Source organism: Zootoca vivipara, chromosome Z2 (genome assembly GCF_965207765.1).
Source record: "Zootoca vivipara chromosome Z2, rZooViv2.hap1.1, whole genome shotgun sequence".
NCBI classification, from domain to species: domain Eukaryota; kingdom Metazoa; phylum Chordata; class Lepidosauria; order Squamata; family Lacertidae; genus Zootoca; species Zootoca vivipara.
Genome location: NC_142585.1, coordinates 8,806,491 through 8,828,319, shown reverse-complemented (window position 1 = coordinate 8,828,319; position 21,829 = coordinate 8,806,491). Strand labels below are relative to the sequence as shown.

Genomic DNA, 21,829 nt, shown 5'->3' with positions numbered 1-21,829 from the left:
AATAGCTGAAGAAGTCCTTCTTTGCTACAATGCATAACTTAAAAAGCTAAAGAAGTCTGGATTTCAACAGGATTTTTACTACCTCCTCTTTAGTTACATTTCTAATTAAACCACTTTGATCTATTGATGCAAAGAGACACTGCTAAATGTATTCACTATTGAGGTCTGTAGCCTTCCCTGAGATTCGAAAAACTCTTAGATCTGTATGTGCTCACACATCACACTTCTTAACTGCTCCCTAAAATGTAAAGGGAGAAGGAGATCCTAAAATAACTCACTTCCATTCAATTTATAAATTGCATTAATTAAATTCTACATTTCCAGCAGTGTGCAGCCCAGGTTCTAATGCAAGATCTAATTGAAGAAAACAGGAAAGTTGGAAACACAAAAAACACCCATACAAAACCCACCACCACCCCACATACCAAAATACTGGAATTGTAACACAGAATTGTAACTGTTTAGCCTCAAATTAATGAGGCACTCTGCTGAGCAAGAATGTCCATAAATCCCTAATGAGGATTTTAAACACATTAAAACTTCCTAATACAAAGTGTTTGCCTTTGTTTTTATCCAATAACAAATAAGCCAATAATTTTATGCCTCTAAATGACACTATTAACTGTCATGGCATGTTTTATTTGACAATAGCTCTATTCAAATACAGTAAAAACCAATTAATTTGCTTGCTGTGAAATGTTTCTCGATAGCTTTTATGGTTGCTGTTCCCCCTGCCCTGTTCTCAAGGAAATGTAAATAGGAGGTCAGTAGAGTGCCTGGTTTCACTTTAAAACACAGGGCAATAAGCTATAGATTTTCTATTCAGTTTGCATTTCAAATGAATGGTAAGATAACCTCCAATTTTTGGAGGGTCATTCAACACACAATGTCACCCTGATAAGCAAAGAGTTTCAGAGTAATCATTTTACGACCTGTGAAATAGCCAAATATTTGAGATGTGATCGTTGCAAAATTACCACTTGGCTCTCACTTTAAACAACAGCCAGCAATTGAGTGCTTAGCCTCTATTAGTTTCCTACCACTTCCCACGCTCTGAAAATGCAGAAGCATAAAATCTGTCATTGCAATATTAATGTATGACAAAGGTGGTCAACCTTTTTGATCTGGCAGGCCAGATCTTTATCTCTTTAACCCATAGTGTGGGCACTATGGGTTAGCTTTTGACAGGTGGGTGGGGCCACCCACCCGACAAACATCTGATGTTATGGTGATGTTAGGCAACTGGTAGGTGGTTGGTCTTCCCCACCTGTAAAATCGGACTGGCAAAGCAGCACCCAGCAGGGCTGAAATCCACCCCCCAGCCACCAGCTGATGCCATCCCAAAGCAGCTAGGCTGGGAAGCAGCTTGCAGCTATGAAGGGCACTCACAACTCTCTCCATCTTTCATCCAATCAAGTATTGGGCATATCGAGGTTCAAGGATGCATTCTGGGCAAAGCACTCTGGAAGGGCACAGAGCAGGGATGGTGAGAAGTATGGGTTTGGAGAGTCTTGAGCATCAGATATAGAGCCCTGGAGGACCTCATTTTGTGAACTGACTTGCAGTGGCTTTCTAGGGTTTCAGGAAACAGTCTAATCCTGTCTTGAGAAATCAGGGTTTGAGACTGGAACCTTCTGCATGCAAAAGCAAATATTCTATATATGAGATATGTCCAACGCACACTGTGTCAGATCTCCTTTTTCCCTTTTGTGGTTGCAAGGCAAAATTTGGAAGAAGAAACAGAACTGTGGTTTCCACTCGCTATATAAAGACAGTTGCCTCATTGTAATAGCAGTGCTATTTATTCTTTATTTTAACGAGGATTTTACATATGGAAAATATAATCAGCATTGGACACTTTGTGGCTGATTATTGCTACATGTCTTCTTACATTGCTTTGGGTGATTTTATAGTGGCAAAGCTCTCTGTGAATGAAATAAAAGGGCTTTCACCTGATTATAGAAATGTTGATCTGAGTTTTAGTTGGTTAATCAATTAAATTTGCAGCAATTTGGGTATGAGTGAAAACAATGGCTGTGAAACAAAAAGCATTCTCTCTTTCATGCTTTTGGAAAGAATAATTCCATCCTGCAGGAGAGCTAAAGAGGAACACCTCTTTTAAGATGGTGCTTGCCACCTGCAGTTTATTGTTTATATTGATTAAACACAATGATTTTGTGTCTTTGTATTTTAAAATCTGCTGCCCACTTAATCTAGGCACCTTTCTAGTCAATCAAATGAGTTTTTAATTAATTTCACTAAGGTAATCAATTAAATCAGGGGTGGTGAACCCCTAGCGGTTCCCTTTGACCACTTATTTTGCCAGTGCTGAGAATAATTGCCTTTAAACTAGACACAGTGCTGGGCTTGGCAGAGAGGTTTAAAACTCTCTGCTCAGCCCACTGCTGCAATGGAAATTTGAATCATGAAATCACCCCCTCTTCACTCATCAGATGATCTGTCTCATGACCATGGAGTGGGTAATTTGAATCTCCATCAGACTGCTGGAGTGAGAAGAGAGGCTTGAACATCCTTGCCTAGCCTGCAGACTAGTACCTCACACTGATCAGCTGATGAGCAGGAAGTGGGTAGTAGCAGCCTCCTCAGTTGATCTGTACGGGGGTTATTCTCTCTCTTTCTCTTCTTGTCTTGTGGTGTGGGTGTGGGCATGTAAGAGTGTGTTTGTACCATGGTGTGGTCACACCCACCACAAAACTGCTGTTGAAGGTGTGGCTGCTGCAGGATCCCAACGAAGGGGAAAGGAGAAGCTCTGGTCAAAAACCCAAACAAATATTCACCACCCTGAATCAAATGATACCACCCATCCACTACATCAAGTAATCTGAAGCAGCCACTTTGTGATACAGATAGGGATGTTGGAGAACTGCATTAAAAACATAAACAAGCAGAAATTGCAAATATCTACTTAGTTGTCTCATGTCCTGAATGGAAATCAATCCAGCAATTATGATTGGTACTCACTGTTGTTGTTGTTGCTTTCTGCCCACAAACCATAAGTAATTAGATTATGCTCCTCTCCTATATGCATTGTGTTTCCTTTGCATTTAAATGAATAGGTGGAATGATGGCAATGGACGTGGAACATAACTAACTACATATATTACATAAGCATAGCTGCCAAGTTTTCCCTTTTCTCGCGAGGAAGCCTATTCAGCATAATGGAATTTCCCTTAAAAAAAGGGATAACTTGGCAGCTATGCATAGGTTACACAATTTTGCCAGTGGGTTGAATAATGTACTTTTGGTGGAAGATGAACTGCAGTGGAACAAAAACAATGCTGTGTGAATAAGGGAGAAGAAGGCTATCAATGGCTACTAGTCAAGGTGTCTATATATTTCCTCCTGCAGCAGAGGCAGTATGTGGGAGATTATGAGCAAGAGAGTCTGATTGCATTCAGGGCCTGCTTGTGAGCTGACCATAGGCAACTGGTTGCTTTTGTGGGAAAATAATACTGAACTAGCTCGACTTTTGCTTTGCTCCAGCATGGCTCTTCTTGTGTTCTTGTATTATTGGGGAGGGCCCCTCATTTTTCCTTTTCTAAATCTGTGTGACATTTGGAAGCAAGCGCCAATTTGCATTAGGGTAGGGATGAATCATATTTGTTTTACTTGTGGAATGTCAATGTTTGCCAATGCAAATATTTCAAAAAAGGAAACTAAGGAATTCACTGAATCTCTTTGCCTGTGTGCCTAATTGCTGCTGGGCCAGTCAAAGAAGATCAGCGGTCCCTTCCAAAATCCACTGAGGACAGAGTGCCAAGTAGTTCTTTTTTTGGCACAGATGAGGTGAGTTCACCAGACACACAACTGTGACAAATCTAAGATTGTAAAAAAGCTCTTTGCAACTCTATTGGAAAGCCTTCCAGCTATTGGGCTGTCCAGAGACAAATTGGTTTTTAAGTGGAAATCCCCATTTACGGTATATCAAAAGAGGTTTCAGCTGGCAGCCTCCCCCCCCCTCTTTTGCTGGAAAACTTTGAAAAATATACTGCAAAATGCAAACCAATTGCTATGCAGATGTCTCTGAGCAGTTGAAAGCTGCTTTAAATCTGTTAAAGGGGATTAAATTAGATAACCAATCTGACAGAAAAATGCAAAGGTATGGGACCCTGGGCAGTTGCCCAGTTTACCTCCTGGCATGGTGGTTTTTGTTTTTTGTTTTGCAAACATGCTACCCTCACTGCCAGTAATGTGGATTCTTCGGAAACATTTGTATTGGGATAGTTGTTTCCTCAAGAAGTGGTAATCTGCAAATGAGACTCAGTTGCACTGGAAAACTTTCAGTTTGCACTGAAAATTTTCAGATGCCCTAGGGATTGGTCTGATTTTAGAATGTTTATTTTACTTCTATTTTAGTAAACTAAACTAAACACTTTGAAACTACCAAGCTTGCCTTATATTGTATTTGGCATCCATTATATTGTATTTGGCATCCATTCTTTGTTACTAATGAACTTATGAAATGGAAATATTCCATGGGAAATTAAAGCACTGGAAGAAATGCCCCCCCCCCGCTTCACTGCTCACTGCAGGTGAAGAAAACTGCCTCTCAGCTGTGTAAACAGGTCCTTCAAATACCTGTAGAACCAGGGCTCTTTTTTGCTAGAAACAGCTCTCTTGGAGGCAAGAACCAAGGAGATTGCATATACAACAATAATGTCATTTCAGTTGCAGACATTCCAAACATTTAGATCTACATCACTGCCAGGATCACAACCATTATATTGAAGATGGGGGTGCTACCAGACATATCTGAAAGCTCATCTTATATGTTGCTTATCCCCCTTAAACTCTCTTTAATCAATGCACAAATATAAATAAGACTAGGAAAATAAATATGGGTTTCATTTTATCCCTACCATCTATTTGAAAATAAAAAATAAGCATCTCAATGTTCTTATAAGAGATTCCAGTTGATGTCTCAACTGATATCACGGGGGGGGGGAGGTTTTTCTTTCATTCTTCTTTTTTACATCTACATCCAGACCCCCCCCTTTAAAGATTGGGCTAACACCTGACATTGCTTCACTTGTGACCTTTTTCATCTGTCAAAACAGACAGGTTTTTATCCTGCCAGAGTCAACCCATAGCCTCAAAAGGTGCCGTGCCAAAGCGTTAATCCATTCTGCTAGACAGTCATTGAAATTATAATTCAAAGTTCAACTTCCTTTAGCATTTCCTGTTGAAATATTTTTGGCATCTCAGGGCAGAAAGTTGAAATCTGGTTCCTTGCAGAGACTGCATCTTGTGCCTCTCTATAAATGTTGGCCGTGAAAATTCCTTATTGTTGGAGAGATCAGCAGATGCTGGCTCCCATTAATTTTCTTTCCCCAACTGCTGCTCACTTTGAGAAGCCTTTCTTTTACCTTAGGATGCTGACCTGCTGCTGGACCCCATCAAAAACAGACAAGAAGAAGACACTGATATATTAGGCAGCTGGGAATTCCCAATAGCAGCCTTGGCAGACTTTCCTATTTCCCTTCATTGTGACTGATATCGTAAACAAAATAAAGCAAAGTTTGTAGGGAAACCACAGAACTGGAAGCTGTTTGTGCTCCAGATGTAAATGGGCCAATGCATTATTTGCTAAACTTGCAAAGAGCTTCACAAAACATTTTAAGATGCCAGTCTGTGTGCTCATGCAGATCAGTGCTTGTTTATTGTAGCTTTGGATATAAGAAGGCTTTGTATTCCATCCCATCATTTGTTTGCCACATACAGCAATGTTTTCATTCCACTGCAGTTCACCTTCTGCCCAAAATGACACCATTTGTCTTTCTGTCCACTGAGAGAAAATTACGTAACTTATGAAATTAATTATGCAAATTGCATTCATTACATTGCTATTGTGTTATTGCACCCCACTCATTTCAATACTAACTGTATTCACTGGGTTGATTTCTGTTATGAACATGGGACGAATAAGCAAACACCATCAATTTCTGCCCCAAATTTCTGTTTTAATCAGACTTCTCTGATATCCCCAATGGTAGGCTACAAAAGATGAGTTAGCCCTTTTGGGGGAGGGGGTAGAGCCTCTCTGTGCATGGCAAGGCTGGGTTGTGGGAAAGGGAACATAGGAAGTTGGCCTTATGCCAACTCTGACTAGCTTGGTATGGGTTACACTGGCTGGGTTTCACACAGCGGACATGTTGGAATTTGAACCCGGGACCTTCTGCATGCAAAGCTGGCAGTCAACCACTGAGCCCTTCCCATGTATGAAGTGGGACAAGAGAAAGGGACCATGAGACAGGACAATGGTCAGAATTGATGGGCAAGGCAGGATCAATGGCAAACCAGGAAGCAGGATCAATGACCATGTGAGGATACAGGAAGTCACCACAGCTCATGAAGATCCTGCTGTTCAAGAAAGGCTCAGCTGGAAAAGGAAGTCCTTATATACACCTCCCTGCCCAGGGGGAAAAACCAATGCCCACCGTGGAATAGAGAAGCCAAACTAGACCTGGAAGGCTCACCACATGGGCCAGCATTCAAGAATTGGAAATGGCCTAGTCACCTAAGTAAACAGATAGCCAACCGGTTGAGTAGGTCGCTGTTTTCAACATGCTGCTACACCATCAAAAGTTGTTGAAAAATCTACAGGCTTGGTTGGGCGTGTGTTCTTTTCACTAATGCTCTTTTCACAAATGCATGCAGTTTACTCACACTTTACCTTAGCAGATGCGTTGTCATACACATTGCTTGGCTGGATTGCAAAATGTGGGGGAGTGTGAATACTGGAAGGATGGCTGTGGTTTGGTATGCTCAGTGTTTGAGAATGTGTGAGTGATCTGGATTCACTTTTAAATGAGAAATGGAGCAATTTTCTCCCCCATCCCTAGAAGATGATGGTAGGGGCTGCCACCCATACTCTGTAACTCTCCAGCCTAATTCTCTTCATTAGTACTAAGCAGCATTGCCACTGGTTAGGGAAGATGGAAGTTTGTTTTCCAAAACATCTGGAGGGCACCAGGTTGCGGACAGAGTGAATAGAGTGTTTGAACTTCTCTCTCTCTCTCTCTCTCTCTCTCTCTCTCTCTCTCTCTCCCTTTCTAACTTTCTATGGCAGAAAGGCTTGATTTTTCTCTTTCTCTGAAAGTCTAAACTGTGCAGTTTGGATGCTTTGTCTCCAGGGTAAATAAATTAATCTTTGGGTATTATTGGTAAACTTCTTAAAATGAAATCAACAGAGGGCTGATAAGAATGAAAAATATTATATTACAAAGAATATGAAAAGGTAGAAGAGAATGAGCTAATCTTTAATAGGCTGAAAGCGGGAAAATATTTGCCATGTTCTGAACACCTGACAAGGAGAAATGGTGGCATAAATTATTCCTTCACAACTGATGAGGTTCCAAGACTTAATTCCATGCATCATGGGAAGATAACACACAGTCTTGTACAGTCTTGTGCAGTCTTGTGACTCCCATAAATGCTTGAGGAGACAAGATATCTTGTAACATTCATTTAGCGATTAAAAAAAGTTTGCAAACATTCTGCACAAAATCATTCAAAGCTCTCTCTCTCTCTCTCTCTCTCTCTCTCTCTCTCTCTCTCTCTCTCACACACACACACACACACACACACACACACACAGAGAGAGAGAGAGAGAGAGAGAGAGAGAGAGAGAGAGAGAGAGAGAGAGAGAGAGAGGACCAGAGTCGTTTGGCAAACAATCCTCCTCCCCAATGAACTTTGGAACTGCAGCTCTGTGGCGAGGAGTAAGGGTCTCCTAACAGCTCTCTGCACCTGTAACAAATTACAGTTGCCAAGTTTCTTTGCACAAGTCATGATCGTTTAAAATAATATCACAGTGCTTTAAATGTATGGTGTGGAGTTGGCCACACAGACGAACACAATCAAAAACACACCCACTAACTGCAACTGGTGCAATATTTAGAAGGGAACTTTGAAATCATGTGGTCTAGCCCCCTGCTCAATCTAGGAATCTTGCAACTACGGGTGGCTGTCCAACTCTGCTCACCACCATTGAAGGAAGCCCATTCTACTGTAAGAATCCTTTAAATTTAAAATCTGCTTCCTTGCAGTTTCCACCTATTAGTAACACCTATCGTAGTAACAATGACGGTAACAACAACTATAATTATAGTATCAACAACTATAATTAAAGTAACAAGGAGAAGCTAAATCCAATATTTTATGAACAGAATAACAAGGCAGACCTCCTTTGAAAGGTAGTTCTGGAGAGTTGGCATGAGCGCCAAAAAACAGGTCTCCTTTCACCCATCTCCATAAAAGAGTAGCCTAATCCAAAACTTTGTTTGCCCCCAACTCAGATGGGTAACTCAGCAATGAAGTTGGGAATGTGGAGCATCAAATGGGTCACCCTCATGTCATAGGGATGTCAGATGACTGACTGGTGGTCATGTCACACAGTATTACTTTGTTCACAGCCACACTTCCCACACCAGCATGCTATTGCACATGGCAGGAAACAATGGCATTTTTGAGTCAGTCCTCGCATGGGCTACCCTTCCATCCTTTATCAAGGTGACATGGAGCCACACCATGAATAAGCCCTATTTGGCAACTACTATGGGATACCCCAGGGGTCAGCAAACTTTTTCAGCAGCGGGCCAGTCCACTGTCCCTCAGACCTTGTGGGGGGCTGGACTATATTTTGAAAAAAAAACATATGAACAAATTCCTATGGCCCACAAATAACCCAGAGATGCATTTTAAATAAAAAGACACATTCTACTCATGCAAAAACACCAGGCAGGCCCCCCAAATAACCTAGAGATGCATTTTAAATAAAAGGACACATTCTACTCATGTAAAAACATGCTGATTCCCGGACCGTCCACGGGCCAGATTTAGAAGGTGATTGGGCCACATCCAGCCCCCGGGCCTTAGTTAGGGAACCCCTGGGATAAGCCAATGGAAGGCTATCAGGGTACTTCTCTTTGCTCTGATCAGATGATCAAACAGTGAGCCAGTTTTTAACTGATGTCAATAATGGCTGCCACACTGAGCAAACGTAAGTCATGAGCCAGCTGTTTGCCAATGGATAGTTAAATTTGCATCCTTGCTGGACATCCTGGCAGAAAAACCAATCCAGTGCAGATGAGTTTGTGGTCTGATAAGTCACTCTTAATGTTTGTCAAATTAGTCTATTGTCAAAGTACTTCTTTGTCAAAGTACTTCTATTAAAAAGTGGGCTTACCAGCACTTCTATTAAAAAGTGGGTACGTTTAACCCACAGCTATGTGTTCTCAGCTGCTCCCCCACACCTGCATCTGCTGGTTTGACATATTCCATTTTTATTTTTTAAGGGTTGCTTCCTAATGTAATCACAGTCTTAGGATGCCAGCAACATGAAGGGACCATCTCATTACAAAGCCAATCAGATTAGCCAATGTGAGACCATCATGAAGCCACACTAGGGCAGGAAACAATGCCATCAGTCTAAATAGGCATTCTGACAATGCCACATTGTCAGTTTGATTTGATTAGGTAATGATGCCACAAAGCAGAGAGAGGCCAATGCTTCTTACCTTCACACGGGGGGGGGGAGGAATTGATTTTTTCACCCCCTTGTGCCCCCCTCAGTAATAAGTAATAAGAAAAGAGGGAAAATGTTCCCGGGTGTGTGTGTGTGCATATGCATGGGACAAACTCTTTGTTTTACAGTTACTGCAAAACCCTAATTTTCCATGTGCACAATAGTTGCACATTTTTCCTAGCCAGGTAAATCAGCATCAGATTTGGGGCAGTGCAGGCGGTTCCCCCCAAAAAGGGTGCTGAGCCAAAGGGGCACAAAACTGAATCCATAATTGAGAGGATCCCTTTGGGGGAACCAAATTATGGTCTTACCAAAGTCCACCCCTGGGTTAACACATACCAATAAGGAGGAAACCCACCAGAATGTAGAATATATGAAGAGGGATCTGTTACTCCTAATATAAATAGTTGACCCTTCAATGTCTGAATTGATTCCCATGCTCCCTTCAATGTGGCCAACGAATTATGTCAGCAAACGACACCTCTCAGGAAAAGAGTGCGGGTAAACAGAATAATGCTGCTGATGCAAACTAATAGTTTTCCTGCCATCTGTTTTCCTAAGTAATAGCTGAATTGTTTAATCCTGGAGGAAAGCACCCACTTTAACCAGCACATTGCAAGCAATAGCCTCTGGTACTGAATATACTGCAGGAAGCCATGGCAAACAGCTCAGGAGGAGATGAAACAAAGAGATGGTCTAATTGCCATGCAAAGCACAGCATCTCTCAGATGGGATGAGAAACGTGACTGGTCCTGGGGAAATTTCAAAATATGACCACCCAAGCATAACAGAGGAGAATGGGTGAAAACCATGCAAATGGCAACAAGGAAGGAGGGCAAGTACTGTACTAGCTTAGTTCCTTTGATACAAATACCTAGACAGAGTGACTTTATCTCCTGCTCTCTGTTCAAAAACACTTCTGTGCTAATATAGCTGATACTCGTGTCTCTCTGTGTGTAATCTAAAGAGACTGGTAGTGGTGGATGAAATCTTAATACTTCTGGGAATGTAACTGAGTTCAGTCATTCAATATTACTTTTGCGCTAATACATAATACTATGTCATCAAACATACAGGGCACATACTAAGCTTTGGTTTTGGTTTCCTCCGACATAAAATGTGAAGCAAAATCACGGCATATAGAGGATTTCTAGGGTGGGAAAGAGGATGATTCGGGAAGAAACCTTTGCACCATGGCACAGCATCCACTCTGGTATATATCAGTGGAGCTTCTTAAGCAACCCGATTGACAGCAGAGACCTGCAAATGTTTACTCAGAAGTAAGTCCAATTGATTCCAGTGTGCCTTGTGCCTTAGTAATGGTGCATAGGGTTGCAGTGTAAAAAACAAATGGAGGCCAGCACGAGGTCTATCTACAGAATTATGGGTGTGGCTCTGCATCCGGATGCAAAATAGTCAATGGACAGTATCCAAATGTGTCATTGCATGGGCAGAACAACTTCTGCTCATGCAATGGAACTTCTTTTCCCACTCCTCTCATGTGCTGTCCTACAAATCTGCTCTAGGAGTACATCTAACACTCTTGGAGCAAATGCAGGGAAATTACACTTGTCAATGGCTTCATTGGTTGCTACAACCCGGTAAAATTGTTATCTGCATTGCAACTTGACATGGGGAAGGATTTCCCATCTACCTTGCAATGCAGGTGCAAATTTGATTCAACCTGCTGCCTCAGCCTACTTGTTGCATATACAAAACAACCACCGTCACCACAGCTGCATAAGACTTTCTCAAGAGTAGTGAACTCACATTTCATTACTGCAGCTGAAAGACTGACAATAATGATATTAATGCTCCCTATTAGGTGTTAAGCCCTTGGGCAGTATGTTGCAGGTTTATCTTTGACTAGTACTTAGCATTTGGGGGCTCTCAGGATTACCGTTGTTAGATTCAAGGCTGTTTTCCTGAATTAACAACCATGCCTCCAATTTGTTCATGTATACCAGGCACCCCCAAACTGCGGCCCTCCAGATATTTTGGCCTACAACTCCTATGATCCCTAGCTAACAGGACCAGTGGTCGGGGAAGATGGGAACTGTAGTCCAAAATATCTGGAGGGCCGAAGTTTGGGGATGCCTGATGTATAATGAGTTTATCTAATTGCTGGAGTCGTAACTTTTACCCGCTTGATGCTGTTGGATACCAGAAGCAGAAAAAAACCGGGATGATCAGATATCAACAGTAATGCACCTCGCTTTCCTTGCAACTGCTGAGCATTGAAAAATGAGGTGAGAAAGGAGTATCTAAGTATACAGGGGCTTTCCCTTCCTCTATTTTCAATGGCTTCATTTTACAGTTTGCACTTTTGAGTCTATAGCGCCTAGGATTGTAAAGGTAAAGGACCCCGGATAGTTAAGTCCAGTCGCGAACGACTCTGGGGTTGTAGCACTCATCTCGCTTTACTGGCCAAGGGAGCCAAAGTTTGTCTGCAGACAGTTTTTCCGGGTCATGTGGCCAGCATGACTAAGTCACTTCTGGCGAACCAGAGCAGCGCACGGAAACGCCATTTACCTTCCCAGCGGGAAGCACTTTGATGTGCTTTTGAACTGCTAGGTTGGCAGGAGCAGGGACCAAGCAATGGGAGGTCATCCCATTGCGAGGATTCGAACTGCCGACCTTCTGATCAGCATGCCCTAGGCTCAGTGGTTTAACCCACAGCGACACCCATGTCCCAGACTCTTAGGATTGTAATAAGGGTCTTATATACACAGTGGGATTCAAACCCATTACATGGTTTCTCCAGTGAAACAAGTTGGCTAGGCTACTGCCTTACTTATGTGCCGGAACAGAGGAGAGGGTATATGTCACTTTTCCTCCTGGGTTTCCCTTCCACTACCCTGTAAACTGCCCCTTGAACTACAAGGTGAGTCCATTAAAAGAGGCCCCGTGGATACAGAGTACACATGTTCCACGGGGCCTCTTTTAAAAGACTCACCCTGTATTAAGCCATTTTAAAACCTTCTTAAGGAGTGACGATGTGTAAGTGTGTCACTGCAGAACTAACATTTCCAGAGTTGCCGATTTACGGAGAGTCCAGTAGAACTCAAGTTGTAGAACCAGCCAGTTGACTAACAGTGGGCATCATCAAGTAGTCAGTTATCAAACACAGCATGATGGAAGGAATGGGCAGATCAAATTAAGAGAGAGAGAGATGGAATTATTTGAAAATCTCAGTGTTGAGTTTATCGAAAAGGATTATTTCCCAATACCTTGACCTCAAAGAGAAGAAAGTTATTCTTTTTACTGGTTCTGCTAAGAATATGAGCAATTATTGCATATTGTACACATAAACACTCCAGGGGTTGTATTCAATGCTATTCCTACTTAAAGTATCTCCACTGAAATTAATGGGTACGACTAGATTAAGTCTAATAATTTTAGTGGGTCCTTTCTGAATATGACGAAGTTGGATACAATCCCAGGTTTCCAAAAATAATCAGCGGATAAACAGATACCTTCAAAAATGCATATAGTTATACAAAATACATATGTATGAATTCTTATAAATTTATGCTGCAGAAAAGTAGTACTTCATGGAACTTGACTATATGTGCAATTCAATATTTTGGGTATAGCTTTGCATGTGTGTGTGTGTGTATTTACACACACACATACACAAACATATACAATGCACAAGCAGACCAGACATAAAGCAGGTGCTTGAAACAAAAGGCAGTGGGCAAAGTTTGATCAGGTTGAAACAGCCAAATTCTATGCATAAATCCATTTGAAAATGATCCTTCCTCTATCCCTGGTTCTGAGTGCATTGAACAAAGTTTATCACTGTGAATCTGCCACATAAAAAAATAAACCAAGTAGAAGCCACTTCTTGAAACCACTTGACCATCTAGATTCTAGCTTATTCACCTTTATCTCCAGAATGAGTGTTACACAACAGTGCCAGTACTGAGGATCTCCACATGGATCTTTTCCCCCCAGTTTTGGGCATGCTTTCCAGTTTGCTCTCATTTCCACACAGCTTAGCAAAAGAATTTATTTACAACCCTCCCAAACCACCAGCTGCCACAGACCGCTAGCAGATTCCAAAGGCCTTCCTCCCTGTCTTCTGCATTCTCTATTGTCAAGAGGCAATCATGCCTCCAGGTGAAGATTCAGGGAGCCTGTTATGCTGCACTCTGCACCCTTCTCAATAGGAAGAGACCACCCTACCATGCGCTCCCCACCAACTCCCAATACAGAAAATAGTAAGTCGTCATTGCAGGATACTGTTGCTTCTAATTACAGTATTATCGAGGAATTTTCCTCGCCGGATTTCTTTTATCACTGGCTAGGCTTTTATTAGAACAACAACAATAACAACAGATCCAAAGCCTTATGTAGTAGCTTGCAAGGCACATTATATATTCCCAGTGTGCATTAGAAGCTTAGGTGTTATTTTGGAGGCACTGATTTACTGTGTCCCTTATCATGCCGTTCTAAAGGTGCAAAATTATACCATTCTATATATGGTGGTGAGCATGGGATTCTGGTTAACTGGTCACCTGTAGGAAGGTCTGTAGCTCAGTGGTACAGCATCTGCCACAGCAGTATCTCCTGTCTGAAACCAGACAGCTGCTGCCAGTTAATGTAGAGCTAGTCAAAGCAATGGCCTGACTCAATATAAGGCAGCTTCCTATGTTCTTGTGACAACTGGTGAAGTTTTCCTGAGCCAGACTCACAAAACAAAACAAAACTTAAATTCGGGGGCTTGTGAAATCTCACTTAAAAGAAAAAGTGAGCTTTCAAAAATCCAAATTCATCTCCCAGTTGGATTTAAATTGAGCCTTCAGTTCTCAAAGGGAAAGGAAATCACACCTGAGACAGTCCAAGCCCTTGGAATCACTTGGAATATATTTTCCCAGAAGAACTGAAGTTCATCTGTTAGGAGCTCTGGGGAACTCGCTCACCCATAGACTTCAATTTTTATGGATCTGCAGTCTCTGAGTTTCTTTGTGAAGTGGGAGGCTGAGTGAGAAAATGCATACGTAAAGGGTAAAGATGAAAAGGTTTTTGAAGTGCCCAAAATATTTTATTGTTGCCTGATCAATTTCAGAGATGCATTTTTTAGACAATAAATGCATCTGAATACCAGGCACTGAGGATCACAAGTTGGGAAAATGCTCTTGCTCTCAGATTCTGTTTGTAGGCTCCTTCACATGAATCTGGTTGGCCACTGTGAGAATGGGATGCTAGATTAGGTGGGCCATTGGCCTGATACAGCTGGGCTATTCTTATGTTCTTTTTCAAGAGTGTTCCTTATCGACACCTTGCAAAGATATAGATCTGTTTCTTTTTCCTTTCCAAATTCAGCAGTATTACACTTTTTGCACTATATTTTTGCATGCATTGGACCAGCAATTGAAGCTTATTTTGATCATGGGAAATGGGATGGTGTCCTTCATTGCACTTGAGGGCAGAAGTCTGGTTATGGGGCTGTAGATCAGACCACATGGTGAACACACAGCTTTGTCCAACAGAAGGTGAGCCAAGGGGCTCGGAGGAACAGCCTGATCTTCCACAACATTGCTCCCTAACTATGAAGGTGTCACCACTCCATTGTACTAGCTTTATGGAATTTGATCCATTTATTAAGAAGTATGTTTATGTGTTTTCTCTGATTGATTCCCTCAGTGAGTACAGTAAATGAAGAGTACAGCAAGATCTCTGCAAGCAATCAGGCTAATTGCTGTACTGCTGGTTGTATCTTGCATGGGGGAGAGCATGGAAACATCACTTGCAAGTCTTTAGTTCTAGATATGGGCCATGCGAAGATAAAGCAGAAAGATGCATTGCTTCCCTAGGCTTGGTGATCTCATCCTTTTTAAGTAGCGCTGAGAATATGCACCCGGCATTACCAGGCTTATCGCTCTCGTTCAATGAGATTAAACTTGTAAATCTCCAGTATCTTTTCACTTTGATTCTGGGCTGCTCCAACACAGTTTACAGGAAAATAAAAAATGGGATCCTTGATCGAAACAAGAGCACTGGGGCACCATAAAACCCTTTCAATCTTCTTCATGTGTAAAAAGCAAGCTCCCGTGAGATGGACCCATTCTTCAAAGACAAAGCAGCAGACAAAATAGACAAGGCCAAACAATCAGGGAACTGATCAACCTCACAATGTGTGTACCAGTTTCTGATACTCAAGAACACCAGCGCACATGTAATGTATATGTAACGTATCTTTAGATTTAAAACTGAGATCAATTCAACAATATCAGAAAGATATCACAAGTATTTTGGACTCAACAGCCTCTTTATAGGCAGGAACTATGTTGCTCAGATAAATGCTATCAATGTAATGCCGACAATGCCTCTTTGAGGCATATCCTGTGAATGTGTCCTGTGGGGGTCTTCTATCTAAACAGAAAATGTTCTCTGTGTTAACTTTGTTTTTTTGGGGGGGGATAATAATTGATATTTGCAGATATTCACATGTTTAAATTATGTTCTTGCAATATGGACAGATAAACAACAAAAGTGGCTGCATCACCTGAAGCATAGTGTCCTGATCAAGGGAAAAAATAGTATTGCTCTATTCTGCCTGGGTCAGACCACACTTGGAATACTGTGTTTAGTTCTGGGTGCCACCATTTATGAAGGATATTGACAAGCTCGAATGGGTGCAGAGAAGAGTGACTGAGATGATCAAGGGTTTGGAAACTGAGCTTTATGAGAAATGGTTGAGGGAGATAGGTACAGTATGCTTAACCTGGAAAAGAGGAGACTGAGAGGAGATATGATATCCATCTTCAGATATCTTCAAAGGGCGGTTACATGGAAGATAGAGCAAGCTTGTTTTCTCCTGCTCTGGAGGGTGGGACTCGAACCAATGGCTTCAAGAAAAGAGATTCCAACTAAACATCAGGAAGAGCTGTTCAACAGTGGAACAGGCTGCCATGAGAGGTGGTGGTGGACTCTCCTTCCTTGGAGGCTTTTAAGCAGAAGTTGAATGGCCATCTGTAATGTATGGTCTAGTTGAGATTCATGCATTGCAAGGGATTGGACCAGATGACCGTCGGGACCCCTTCCAACTCTACAGTTCTATGATTCTATGACCTGGTGATTCCTCATGGTTGCACAGAGACTCATATTTCAAGGTTGGCTTTATCAAAGGTTTCATGGGCTTTGAAGACACTCAATCTCAGGACGCAGGGGAGAAACGTGCTAAGAGGAAGGCACGCTTGGCAAATCCACACTGTGATCAACTCCCACCCAATGTCCCCACTGTGGAAGGACGTGCGGATCCAGAATTGGCCTCCACAGTTACTTACGGACCCATTGTTAAAACCGTCTTTATGGAAGACAATCTTACTCGGATATGAGGGATCGCCAAAGAAGAAGAAGAAGTATCTGAAGATTGAAAGGACAAAAGACCTTTCAACATTTGAATGTATATATATCCAGTACAGTATAGGGAGCCTTTATTCCTACAAATGCTGCTGAAGTATAATTCCCATAAACCCCAGCAATCATGGTCAGGGGTGATGGGAGTTGTAGTTCAGCAACACCACAAGAGGCAAAGGTTTCCCTATGCTTGGCATATTTTACAACTGTTGATCTTGTTTGTATAACTTTTCTTTATTTATTGCTTTCCTCAAGCCAACGTACAGAATGCAATGAAAACAGCTAAAAAACAGTTAAGAGCAACACTGCAAATAACAGCAGATAAATTTAAAAAGAATACTGTACTAAGTATATGCCCTGGGATATATGGACTGCATATATTTATATGTATGTTAAAATTAGGATTGATGGATTACTCTTCTTGTTAATGTGAGCTGATGTTTCTTTCTCTTTCCTTTCCTTTCTTTTTCTTTCTTTCTTGCCTTGCTGCTTGCTTCATTTTCAACCACAAACTGAAGCTGGAGAGAGTCCAGGATGGGGGGGGGTACAACTCTCTCGAATTGCAAGGTTTAGCCCATAGCAAACCATTTACAATGTTTTCTGTGATTCTTTCCTTGGAGGTTTTTTTTTTTTGCCAGTATCGGACACTTACTTTGCACACCATGCAGACCAAATCAATTACTTTCTAGACCAGCCACTTGAGCCAAACTAATTATAATGGGTCAGAAGTTAAGATGAGAGAGAGAGAGAGAGAATGAACATATTTCCCCCACTCTTATCGGCTCTCTGAATGTGATAAACATAAAGTGAAGACTGGAGTAAGGAGCACTCTTAATGATTGCACTTTATTTAAGGGTAAAAACATCAATTCTCCACCTTTTGTCTCTGTTTCCAAGATAGATGAGATGAAAGATGAACTTTGCAAGGCTTTCAAAGGAGAGCACTCAGAAGAAATCTTTCCCCTGTGATATTAATATCTGAGAAAACTATTATTTTGGAATGTGATTGCATTTCCTTCTATACAATTTTTTTTTACCGTTCAGTTGCATGAAAAATTATACCTAACCTGTTGGAATGGAATTCTTGACCCACTCACTGCTACATTAAAGGGTATAATTTAATGCAATCTAACTAAATTAGCTTCAATTAGACAGGCTAAATTAAAGGGCTTGTCACTAATAAATTTTATGCTAAACATATTCCTGATAATAAGCTTACAAAAAAGTATAATGAAATAAGACTCTTTTAAACACTGTTGAAGTTCTAAATATGAATGTATAAAAATAATGAAATCTAGTAAGCTAATTCCATAGCTGCCTTTCATGATTGGTTCACAGCAATATTAGAACATGGTGATTAATGTGCTGTTTAAAGTAATGGGCCATATCCTGCAGTTAAGCAAAGATTCAGGCAAATGTCCCAGAGGGAGCCCACAAGCATGAAGATCTCAAGGTGCAGACTTCCTGGAAATGAATTACAGACATGCAGTTTAAAGCAACTTGGATAGCTTTAAAGAGGATTAGACAAACTAATGGAGGACAAGGCTATCAGCAGCTACTAACAGTGATGTCTATGTTCCTTGCCAAAGGTATTATGCTGCTGAATCCTGGTGGATGGGAATTGCTGATGTGCAGGCTGCAGTGCTGTAGCACGTGCAGCTTACAGACTTTCTACAAACATCTGGTGGGCTACTGTGAGAAGATACTGGACTGGATGGGCCATTGGGCTCATACAGCAGGGTTGTGTTATAGTCTTACTGGGTTCTGGGGGATCCTGAGGTTCCTTAGCTTATTTTCTCTTCAATACTCTGGAATGTACAGAAGAAGTAGCCTTATACAAGATCAGGAAATGGTCATGGCTGCTTGCATGTAATGGCAAGCCAGACTTTCTGGCTTACCATAATTTATTATAAAGAAGCAGTACACTAATGTATGCTGATTCATCAATCCTGCTATAGTTATCTCTGGGTTGAGTGGGATAAACAAACAGGGAAGCCTTTACTTCCCATTCATTACATCTGAAGCAGAGACCGTGGTTTCTTTCAAGCTTGTGAACATTGCTGAGCCGAAGGACAGAGACTGCTTCAACACGAGTTCCGGGTCACAGCTCAAATAAACCAATCACTATTCTCCACGACAGCTTAAGGCCTCCTGATTGGCTGTCTCTGATCCTTCCAGCTTGAAAAACAGTGCCATCTGGCAACAAGTGCTCGGGTGAAGGGCATTTATTCCAAGCCACCCAAGATCTGCTGTGGTGGAAATATTGGGAAAGTCACTAAAATAGATGACTACACTGAGAATTTTAAGGAGCACCATTCTAGACCAAAGAGCACCATCTGAACCCACTCTTTCCTCTGAAAACCGAACTAAACCACAAGTTATGCAATTTTATTTGGGCTGCCAAGAAAGCTACAAAACTCTCCTTGAGTTTGGTTCATTAACCTGTAACTGTACAAAAGCAGGAGTCAATTACGTTGCCACATCAGATGTGTGTAAAGATAATTACCCTGCAAAGAAGATGTAAGGATGTCCATAAAGGCAGTGGAATGTGACCTATTAAATCAAGCCAAAGCCTATTATGGGTCAAAAAACACATTTGCAGGGCCAATAACCTCATGGCTCTGGGCAATCTACCATGAATTCTGCAGGCATCTTTTTCAGATAAACTTGAAATCTCTCCTTTCTGTCCCTATTCCAAAGCTCTTGCTAACTAAATGATATTCACAAAGCAACTCTTTCTTCTATCAGTGCACAAGCATATTTTCTAGCTTCATCTAGTCTTCTGTGGCACTGATTGAGATGCTTAATTTTTTATATTTTTTATAATTAATTAAATGTCTATACCGCCCTTCATCCGAGGACCACCTGAGGTTTACAATATAAAAACACAAAAATACATACCATTATAACCAACAAAAACAATACCCTTTGCTTGGCACCTGAAGGTATGTAATGAGGGTGCTAGGCAAGGCTTCCTGGGGAGAGCATTCTGTATGTGGGGAGCCAGGGAAGAAAAGGCCCGTTCTGATGTTGCTGCCCTCTGGACCTCATGTGAAAGAGGCACACAAGGGACTCAGATGACTAGCATAGGGGCTGGGTCTGTCCATATGGGGTGAGGCAGTCCTTAAGGTATTGTAATCTTAAGTCATTTGAGACTTTACAGGTCAAAACCAACAGTCTGAAATGGGCCCAGAAACTAACAGCAGCCAGTGCAGTCGGGCCAGATTGGCATTATATGCTCAAACCATCTTGTGCTCGTAAGCAACATGGCTGTTGAATTCTGCACCAGCAGAAGTTTCTGAACTATCTTCAGAAGCAGCCCCACATTTAGGCCCTAAATAGCAGGTCTGGTTCAGACTTGGGCACCACTTCCTTCACATTTCCCATCATAATCTTTAAGGTCAGGCCTGTGACCCAGTTTCTAATCTAAACATATATCTTGGAACCCACTTCTCTATTTTCCCCCTACCCTATATTTGATTAGTGGTACTAATATGCTGCTAATATACAATACACCTTAGATCAGGTTGCAGCCCAACAGCGCAGGGATGTGAAGCCTGCAGCCTTACAGATGTTGCTGGACTCAAGCTCCCATCATCCTCAGTCAAGGTAGACAATGATCAGGAGTTTTGAGAGATGGAGTCCAACAACATCTGGAAGGCTACAGGTTCCTATCCCAGCCGTAATGGGTCCCAACTTCATGGCTGAAGGCTAAGGGGTATCTCCAATGTTCTCTTTCCACCAGGAAAAGGGACTTTGTGCTGGGAGGAGTTCTAAGGTACCACAAAAGAGGAACTCTACATAACAGTTGTACTAGCAGAAACTCGTTGCACAACTGATTGTGCACTAATTAGGCAACAAAGTTACCAGCGACCTGCTTATGCTTTCTCTTGTGTGACAGCATTCTGCTGCCACACTAGCAGAACAAGTATACAACTAAATGACTAAGTAACACTGTGCTACAAGAATACTGTCTCCATATTTATTATTTATTTTGCTCTGCATGATTCTGCCTCCTCCATTTTATTCTCACAATAACCAGGTAGGTAAGGTTCAGAGAGACTATCTTACCCAAGGAACTTTGTTTTGGCTACAATTGAGACTTGAATCTGAGATGCCAGAGTCCTAATTAAGCATTCTAATCCAGGAACCAAATATTGTCCAGTAGCACCTTAGAGACCAACTAAGTTTGTTTTGGTATAAGCTTTTGTGTGCATGCACACTTCTTCAGATACACTGAAACAGAAGTCACCAGACCCTCTCACTGTATATAAGGGCCTGGGGACTTCTGTTTCAGTGTATCTGAAGAAGTGTGCATGCACATGAAAGTGTATACCCAGAACTAACTTAGTTGGTCTCTAAGGTGCTACTGGACAATTTATCAATTTATTAATTTATTTCGCCTGTGTCAGACCAACATGGCTACCTACCTGAATCCAGATTACAGTGTGTGCTTCGTACAGTAGTTTCTCTGCTGTGCATACTTGTCCATGGGTCCCAGACATTGGGCGATCCAAGATTGAAGTAGCACACTGGCTCTCACTGAATACATTCAGAAATACTGGGAGAACCCTTCTCTATGACATCCTAACTTGCCATGGGCAGAGTTGTTCTCCCCCTTTCCTTTCTTTAAACACAAGGGAGGATACAATCATGCATATCTTCATCTGCATTCTGAAGTTGCACATTTCCTGGACCAGGTCATATTTAAGAAGTTATATCTCTGAAACCATTAACATTCCCCTCTGAATGGAAAACAGAACACTACCAGTTTACCCCAGGAGAGGATCTAGTCACGGTATTGGGTTGGGTTTTTTTTTTAAAGCCTCCCTTTTTGGAGGGCAGGTAGAATTTTATATTTCTCCTTTACAAAACCATGCAACGGCCCATTGGGAGGTTGATGCTAAGCAAAAGA

At 41.7% G+C, this 21,829-nt stretch overlaps 1 protein-coding gene across 8 annotated transcripts in view; it reads right to left on the bottom strand.

The window, feature by feature from the left end:
• AFF2 (ALF transcription elongation factor 2) overlaps positions 1-21,829 on the bottom strand; it is a 391,123-nt gene that overhangs the window by 166,785 nt on the left and 202,509 nt on the right. The window lies entirely within an intron of this gene.